The sequence below is a fragment of the Mirounga leonina genome, unplaced genomic scaffold (genome assembly GCF_011800145.1).
Source record: "Mirounga leonina isolate KUSES-001 unplaced genomic scaffold, KU_Mleo_1.0 Mir_175, whole genome shotgun sequence".
NCBI lineage: Eukaryota > Metazoa > Chordata > Mammalia > Carnivora > Phocidae > Mirounga > Mirounga leonina.
Window position 1 is genome coordinate 33,564,279 of NW_023270453.1, and position 8,328 is coordinate 33,572,606.

Here is an 8,328-nt window from a genome sequence, read left to right on the forward strand (position 1 = left end):
TATGTGCCCTAAGTGTTCAGCAAGGTGAGCATCATTTATTATTCCTTTAAGATTACAGAGATCCTGGAAAGTAAACTACATTAGAAGCCTTCACTGGTAAAAGTTGGAGCCAGGATTTAAACCCAGATCTGCCTGACACCCCATCTACTCTTAGCAGAAAAGCTCTTCCTTGCCACACGGCCTGGCCCCCTCGTCATGCCCCCAACCGATCACACCCCCCACCTCCCGAGGGTCCCGAGGAAGCCTGACCTCACCGTAACAGGAAAAAGGTGGGTGGTGAAATTGTCATTTCAGTGCTGCTTTTGACATCTGTCTAACTCATTTAAATACTGTGTTTAATGTAACTCCGGAAGGAAGTGTTTTTAGCTCATAGAGCGAAATTCTTATTCCTCTCCAACCGAGAGAACTGGGTTAGCAAGAGACATCGTAGCTCCTATGGAGAACAATTTTGGGATAGAGAGAACTGGTCATTTCTGGCCCTAAAAGCCCCATTGTACTTTGTCGCTTACAACCCTGGCATAACGCTGCTTACAATAAATGTATAGTCTCGAATGTGACAGACGTTTCTCAGTATCTATCTATTTTAAATGTGCATGCCGGGGCGCCTGGATGGCTCAGTCACTGAAGCATCCGGCTCTTGATTTCGGCTTAAGGTCATGATCTCGGGGTCGTGAGATCGAGCCCTATGTTGGGCTCCGTGCTGGGCATGGAGCCTACTTAAGATTCTCTCTCCCTCTCCTTCCTCCCCTCCCTGCTCTCTCCTTCTCTCCCTCTGCCTCTCCCCCACCACGCTCACTCTCACTCTCTCTCAAAAAAATAAAGAATAAAAATAAATGTGCATGCCCTTTGACTTAGCCATTGCATTGCTGGGAATTTATCTGACAGATAATCTCATGTAATTAGACAAAAATAGATACAAGGATGGTCCCTGAAGCACTCTTTATAAGTGATGGTATGTTTCCATGAGGGGATGTTTCAGTAAAAAGCTAGACTTTCAAATAATAGAGTATTATGCAGCTGATTTTTAAAAATGCCAAAACATGCTGGTATGGAAAGATGCCGAAGATCTATGATTCAGTGGGAAAAAAAAAATCCTAATTTCCAGAATGCCAATATTTGTGTAAAAAAAGGAAATTCGACATAGAAAGGTTTTGGAAAGATACATGAGAATACACTGGGGTTACTTCCAGGGAGGATGGGGAACGGGGAGGAGAAGGGGATCAGGGAGAAGGGCATTCTACCCTGGCAATTGTGACCCCAGGGGTCTCAGAGGTTAGCCCCTTTTGAGATTCTGTATCATCTGCTGCACGCTTGGCTGCTCCAGGGTAAGGAAAGAATGGGTCTAGTGATATAGCAAGTTCAAGCCTGTGTTAGTGAACAAGGGATGAGTCCTGTGGCCCTTTCTTGGGGACTTTTGATGAGGGCTGTTCCTTCCAAGCAGCTGAAAAACTGATTCAAGTCCAAGGTACGGGCGGGATTCCCCATGGCAAGAACGATGGGCACCAAGAGCTCCTTCCTCCATCATCTGACCCTTACAAAATTTCCTTCCAATTCCTGCTTGGCCCTCTCCAAACTCAGCCTTTCCTCCAACGTGTGGCCATGGTTAAATTCTTTACAGGTCAGGGGTGGAGGGCGGACACCCCAAGGAGCAAAAGAGCTGCTCTAAAAGCCAGACAGGTTTCCGCTCACAGGTGAGCGCTTTAACGATGCCATCGTGGCCCTACATGAATCACAAACGGGCCAAGAGCACTGGAATTTGTGATGTTCCTGGCACAGATAAAGAAGTGCGGCCATATGAAAGCAGAAGAAGATTCTAGCAACCACCTTCAGGGCAAATAGGAATTGGGTTTATGAAGACATCATCCAAAAAGAAAATTAGGAACCAGTTTCTCCTTTATAGAAAGGCCACACCATAGATAGGCGTTCTGGTTCTGCCAAGTACCCGCTCTGCCACGTTAAGCAAAATCCTTAAGGTCTCTGGTCAGGTGCGTTATAAGTAACTGTCCACTGAAGGTGACCAGGGCCAGGCACAGTGTTAAAGGCTTCATGGGCATTATCCCACTTAATCTTCCCAACAGGGTGATCCATTTGGCTCTAGAGTTAGAAAGAGTTAGATCTGCAGAATCCATTCCTTCCCATTGGCCAGGCAAGCTCTCTTGAGCAAGTTACTCAGAGAACAATAGTAAAAAGGGGCCAGTAATAATATCTACTCCAAAGGGTTGTTGTACAGACGGTAAAATGATGCCAATAAAGGGCTTAGCATGTCAGTTGGCAAAAGTGCTCATTAGCTCTTCTCCACCCCATTTTTCAGATGGGAAAACTGAGGTTTGCCAAGTCCAACACAGGTGATGTCTAAATTCGCTTGTGACATTCTAGGATTCCAGGGGATTTAACTCTGGACTTGGTTTTCCAAGTTGTAGTTGGAACATGGTTGTGCCTACAACAGAAAATCTACCTGCTGGGATCCAATGTCCTGCAGAAAAAAGAGACAACTTTCCCCGCTCAAAAAAATAAAACTGCCAGGAGAGGCCATCCTTCTTCAAACCTGGAAGAGGGTCCTCACCAAGAACGGAATCTGCCAGCGCCTTGACATTGGACGTCACAGCCTCCAGAGCTGTTGCTCTTCCCTTCCTTTAAGATGACAGGTCCTCACTTGGCTAACTGATTTAGTCAATAATGAGGGCCAAGTGCTGAGGAAGGGACTCGGGTCATTGGCAGTTGATGAATAGGCAGGATTCTGATGAGCTGGTTTGGCCGAACCTTCTGGGTGCCAGAGCTCCGGGAGGGGGGAGGCAGAGGAGAAAGTGCCAGAGGTGGATGGTGGAAGAGGGAGACAGCGGGGAACCTGCACATGAATGAAGGGACCTGACTGTGGAGTGTTAGAGAAATTCATCAACAGACTGGAAAGGACTCCTCGTGGTCTCTGTGAAGCCTTGGCATTACTAACCCCTGGTGCAATAGGGTCTCACAAAGATAATTAGCTTTTTACAGAACCAGAAGTTCTGTTTTCTATTCCCACCTTGGAAAGCAGTAGCTTAATAAACCTGAGTGGTCAAAAAATTTTTAAAAATAAATAAAACCTCCAAATAAGAAAGGAGCAGGCAAAAGTCATCCCCCTTGCCTCCCCAAGGCCTTCTCCTCCAGGCTCCCCCACTTGTTCCCAAAGGGGAAGAACAAGGGCCAAGAAATCCCCAGAGTCATGACCAACAAAGCTGCAATAGAACGCTAATTTGCGAGCGAGCTGGGGATGGCTTCGTGGAAAACGCTACCATACATGGGCATGTTTGCCTCAATCTCGCCCCCGGACAGAAAAGTAATGATAACAAACCCATAACAAATACCTTGTACGGAATAACACGTCTATTTCAGACGTGAAAATAAAAAAACATGGTGGGTACCAGGCGAGCCCCAGAAGCTTCTTGCGGGAGGGCCCGGCTAGTTCATGGGTTGGACCCTCGGGATGGCCGCCCCGACGGCCCACCACCCCCACCACCGGGGGACAAATAATGCATTTTATTTTAAATTCGCAAAAGGTCAGTTTGTTGTTTTCTTCAAAGAGAAGAGGATAAACACTTGCCTTCCCGGAAGCATCTGGTCACCCCCAGAAACCTGACTCAAGAGAGTTTTTGTAAAGACAAAAGATGGGGTGGTCAGGGCTATAACTTTGGCATCAGACAGACCCAGGAACGGGTTCTACCACTTGGCAGCTGTGTGACGCTGGGCAAGTTACTGAACCTCTCTGAGCCATAGCTGCCTTTCTACTAAACAGGCATCATGATGCCTCTTTTAAAAGGATGTTGCGGCGGTTCAAGGTTACATCAAACACTGCTACAGTGCTGGGTACATACATATCCCACCAGCGGTGGCTATCTCCCTGGAAAAGCTCAGAAGGAAGACATCCTCCCACAGAGATTCAACATCCTCTGTTACACACTGCCATCCTATGCCTTTCAGTCCAGCATCTTCAAGAAAAGGAAACCAATCGAGAAAGACCAAACAGAACACAGCTGTGCACATCGGCTTACTCAGTCTGCCCTGCTTTCCCTTTGCCAAACCCTGGCCACTTCGCAATTTTGTCCAACTGTTCTTAATACTGGAACTGAAACTCTCTGTCTTGGGCTTCTAAATATTTTCTCTGAATTCTTGATCAGCATGGCTTCGAATGGTGCCTTTCATCAAGCAGCGAAACCCCCACCTGCTCTCTGTGCAACAGGCACGGTTTTTCTCCCTTTGCCCACTTTGTGCGGCATCGAGAGCTACATTTCTAACACCTGCTCTGCAGGCAACCCCAGCCCCTTCTTACCTAATCTACCTGCAGGTCAGGGATGCAAACAGTCTCAGGCATTTGTCTGGGTATCTGAAGCCCCTGGGGTCAACCTGCATCAGATTTTTTTTTTTACACTTTGGAGGGGGGTGAGGGGGGCGGTCTGGAAGAAAACTGGGCTGTAAGAACTAAACTGGATCATAACCAGCCCTACCTCTCCGGGGATATCAACAAGCACATTCTCTAAACTGATGCAAAACACTCCTCTTTCTGCAGAGCATCTGCCCATGTGTTTGTAACTGATTTAACACATCATCAGCAGAATTAAGCCAGGCTTCCAAATACACCTGGAGCGTTACTTTGCTCGCCTGTGACTGGAAATGACTTTTCAGTGAAGTCCAGGTGCACTTTATCTGTGCCTAAGATAAAAGCAGCTGAGGGAAGTTAGTCCTCTGAGATTTTAAGGGATCACATCTCCCAGATTTGCCTTATAAGAATAGTATGGGACTCCTCTTTTTTTTTTTTTTTTTCCCTGGAGATTCAAGTGTAACTGGAGGTGGGCCCGGGCATTTGTCTTTAGTAAGTACCCCCAAGAGGGTACTTATCATAGGCAACCTTGGGAGATGCTGGTTTGGGGAAAAACCTAGGCTGCTGGGGCAGAGAAATGAAAATTGTGAATCCCCACCTCCTCACCATAGTCCTTGAGAGGATGAAAACCAAACCATCTCGCGGCTCCCCAGCCCCTGTAGGATGCCCCGTGGGACCTTCAAACCCCCTACCCAATTGCCCCCCCACCCCAGGACCACCCTACTTACGGATCTCCCAACTGGGGGGACAGCGGAGAAGAAACTGGGTGGAGAGCTCAGATCTGGCACACCTCCCAGGCAGGGGAGTCCAAATCTCCCGGTTCGCCCCGGACGCCTCGCTTTATAGACCCGGAGCTGCCCGCGGGTGGGAAAGGGGAGGCGGCCCGGGGGGAGGGGGAGTGGGGGGGAGGGGGTCCCATGCTCCTCCCTCCGCAGCTCTCCCTGCAGGGCTCTGGAAGCGCAGCGTCTGTGCCGGCCCTAGGGCGCACCTGCGGCCGCGCGGGGAGGGGGGCGCACGCTGGACGGGAGCGCAGGGGGCTGCGGAGCCTTGGGGGCAGGTGTCTCACCCCCCTCCCCCGCTCTGGGACAGTCACCGAGACTCTCATTCCCAGAGAAAGGGGTCAAGCGGCCAGCGTCTAGAGGGATGCTTGAGAATGGCTTCGCCGGGTCAGTGCAGTGCACGGATTTTAACCGCTTCCTCCCCACGGGCGGGTGTGTGTGTTGGGGGGGGGGGATCTGAATTGTCACCTCCACGCCCCACTCCTCATTTTATTCGCCTCCCACTGGCTGGACACGGGGCCAGCCGTGTCGCAAGAAGGGTAGAGAAAGGGGATTTTTTTGAACTTTGCAAAGTGCGGGGTAGGAGCCCCTGACTGCTGGGAATTATTCGTGAAGGGGAACTTTTTATTTTTCCCAAATTGCCATCCCCACCTCCACCCACAAGCAAAAGAAGAAAGGAAAAGAAAAGAAAAGAAAAAAAACAACCCGCTGCTGTGACTTCAGGCCTGGATGTGCCTTCCGCTGCCTGCCTGACCTCGGGCAAGTCATATACTTGCTCTGAGCCTCAGTGTCCGCAGCTGAAAAGTGGGTGCGTGCGTTGGGGCCGGTACCTTTATGTAATTTGCAAGGTGCGAGTCAGGATCCAAAGAGAAAGTGGGTGCGACCCCGCCCTTGCAAGTTCCCAACCGTTCCTCCCCCGCCCAAGAAATTCTTGCAAATGAAGAAGCTGCTTAAAACTTCACTTAAAACTGAGGACCTCTCTCTCCCCTCCTCCCCCTGCGTTTGTCTGTCTGTCTATCCCTCCTGATATCTGACACAGATCCATCAAGCTTTCTGTCTTGCGGTCACTCTGTATGTCACTGTGTCCATCACTGTCTCTCTCTGTCTCTTACTTTGTCCTGAGTCTCCCTGTGTCTCGAGCCCGGTGTCTCTCCCGCACGTCTCCCTGTGTCTCGAGCCCGGTGTCTCTGGCTCCAGATCTCTCTGACTGGCTCTCTCCCTGGCTCTCCGGCTTCTCCCGGGTCTCTGTGGCCCGCACGCGCACAGGCCATAAAAGGAAGCCGAGGCGGTGGGCTGGCCCCGCGCCAAGCCGCGGGCGGGGGGGACCCGCGCGCCCCGCTCCCCGCCCCGCACGGGCTCCGGCTTCCCGGGCCGGTCCTCCCTCCCGGGGCGCGGCGGGGGGCGCAGGGCGGGCGACAACCCAAAAAGGGCAGGCGCGGGCTCCTTCCTGCAGGAATTCCCAGCGCCGCATACCAGCCCGGGGCTGCCCGCTCCCCCTGACTAAATATGGTGCCGAGCGGCGTCCCGGCGCTGCGGGCGCGGGGGAGGGGGCCCTGCCTCTCGTGGCTGTGACAGCGGCGCGCGGGGACAGCCCCCCAGGCCCGCGCGGGCTCCAGCTCCTCCCAGCGGCCAGAGGGTTTGGGGAGAGGGTCAGAGGCGGTGGGAAGACCCCTGCCGGGCTCTGTGCCCTTGGTCCACACCCCCTCTCCTGGTAACCAGATCAGATGGGGGGGGGCGACTGCATCAATACCCCCATTTTGTAGGTGAGAAAACTGAGGTCCTAGAGGTGTGCAGAGATCTGCCCAGGCTCTCGCTGGGACTGGAGCCCACCGTTGCCAGGATTCACCTCCAGGGAGATTTTAAAGGGAAATGCCTTCCCAGGGTGAATTGGCTTAGGGGCTAAAGACAGGTCTCTGAGGTTAGTGGCCCATGCCGCTTCCTAGCTGTTCCAGCATGGACCAGTCCCTTAAAGGCTCCGTGACTCAGTTTCCCTACCTGGCTGTTTGTAAACAGCCCTTGAGATGATCCATGCAAAATGAACATAATTGTGCTGTTTCTAGCTTTCTAGCTGTTCCAGCATGGACCAGTCCCTTAAAGGCTCCGTGACTCAGTTTCCCTACCTGGCTGTTTGTAAACAGCCCTTGAGATGATCCATGCAAAATGAACATAGTTGTGCTGTTTCCTGGTAGCTGTTATTATTCTCAACCAACCTGAAACCAAGTAGGGTGGCAAAGGCCTTGGGTGCGTGATGGTGAGTGAGAGCCTGTCCCTCTTGCAGGGTCCCCGCCGCAGAGCTCAGCATCTCAGACCCTCTTGGTCACTTCCTCATGCTTCCAACGTCAGACTCTCTTGCTTTCTCACCCCTGAAAACGCTCGAGGGACCGAAATCAGAGTCAAGAACGGCCAGAGTTCAGCTTACTGCACAGCTAGGGGTAAAGATCTTCAGAAAATGATGGATAAGTTGCTTCTCCACATGCCTTTTACTGCCTGCACTGTAAAAGGAGTGGAAATTGTCCCTGCATTGGCTGGTACGGACAGGGTGCCGGGCGTAGGGTGATGGAAAGGGAAGAGTGAAGTTGACCACCACCTTCCTGTCCTGGAAACAACCCAGAGCAGGCTGTCAGAATCGAACTTGCTGGCCTCAGAGTAAGAACAGTTATCTTGACTGGAGGCCTTAACACTGGTACTTCAAAGGGGTTTTGCATTTGACTCCTTAAAGAACTTGTTGGTAAAATTTAAAAGAGAATCCTTATAAGCAATTATTAATAAATGGAGGGTTTATTAAAAAAACAACACTGAATTTTACTGCATTCTCTTTCCTCTTCCTTACAACAACCCTATGAAGTAGGTACTTTAAAAAAGATTTTTTTTCCCCCATTTTGCTGTTGACAAACCAGGTTGGTGCATTAAGTAACAAGCCAAGGTAGCATAGCCAGTTAGTGCTGGAGCAAGAGTTGCAACGCCGTATGTCTGATCGAGTCCGTGTTAAGTAGACGGGAGGTTTACACATGATCTGTGAGGCACCAGACTGGAAACCACAGGACAGTCCGTGAACTGAGACTGGGTCTTCTCAAGGAGGAGGGCAGATGGACAGGCTCTTTGCCTCAACCACCTTCCTGGGTTGTTAAATATGATGATGCATGTGAAGGCCTTGTATAAAGTATTTCATACCTTTCTGGTACATTCTACGAGTGTTCA

At 50.9% G+C, this 8,328-nt stretch overlaps 1 protein-coding gene across 2 annotated transcripts in view; it reads right to left on the bottom strand.

Moving 5' to 3' along the window:
- MYH11 (myosin heavy chain 11) overlaps positions 1-5,161 on the bottom strand; it is a 114,683-nt gene extending 109,522 nt beyond the window's left edge. For both annotated transcript variants that reach the window (XM_035022339.1, XM_035022338.1), the window contains exon 1: positions 5,080-5,161. The gene's annotated coding sequence lies outside the window, so the exon portion shown is untranslated. The remainder of the gene's footprint in view (positions 1-5,079) is intronic.
- Between the last annotated feature and the right edge of the window lie 3,167 nt (positions 5,162-8,328).